The sequence below is a fragment of the Salvelinus alpinus genome, chromosome 13, assembly GCF_045679555.1.
Source record: "Salvelinus alpinus chromosome 13, SLU_Salpinus.1, whole genome shotgun sequence".
Lineage (NCBI taxonomy): Eukaryota > Metazoa > Chordata > Actinopteri > Salmoniformes > Salmonidae > Salvelinus > Salvelinus alpinus.
This window is the reverse complement of record NC_092098.1, coordinates 7,510,274-7,511,033: the sequence shown is the minus strand read 5'-3', so window position 1 is coordinate 7,511,033 and position 760 is coordinate 7,510,274.

Below are 760 nucleotides of genomic sequence, written 5' to 3'. Positions count from 1 at the left end.
TAACTGGTTATCGTTATACACGTGCTGCGTTCAATCAGTCAGCAAGTCGTACATTTGAGTTTCCTAGATCCGACTAGTAGTTGAACGCAGCAAACGTTATTAGCGCTCAGCAGTTGGGTGGAGCGGAAAACTGTACAGAGACATTTGCGTCACTGCTTTCTCTCCAATTGTGTGATTGCGGCACTCATTTTGGGGCGTTCCTGCGTGTGGGCATTCCTACGTCTGCTGTGTACCGGAGTCCTAGCTTAAAATTTGTATACGGTAAAGAAGGGCTCCTGTAGATGCAGGAACGCCCCAAATTGCTGGCCGCAATTGCACCCTTCTGCTTTTGCCAACTTGCTGCAAAATCGCGTAACTTCAATTCCAGGCGTTTCTTGATGTGGGCTTTCACCAGGAAACGCCCACTGGTGCCTGCCATTGGTCGGTGCCTGCCATTGGTCAGTAGTGATGGGCATTCCGTCTCTTTTCAGTGAGCCGGCTCGTTCGGCTCAGTTCACCAAAAAGAGCCAGCACGTTTAGCTCCCAAACGGCTCTTTAAAAAAAAAAAAATGTTTTGTATTTTTTCAAGTCAAACAGTTTGCGACAGTCAAACTATGATTGGTGTTAAAACAATTCTAATTAAATTATTAAATAAAATCATACCCTACCTTAACCACAATGTATTTAAAAATGCATTGGTTTGTTATGAAAAAGAATGCTAGTAAACATTTGCATTTAAAGTATAACTTTTTAATATATAAAAACAAAGTGCATATAAATC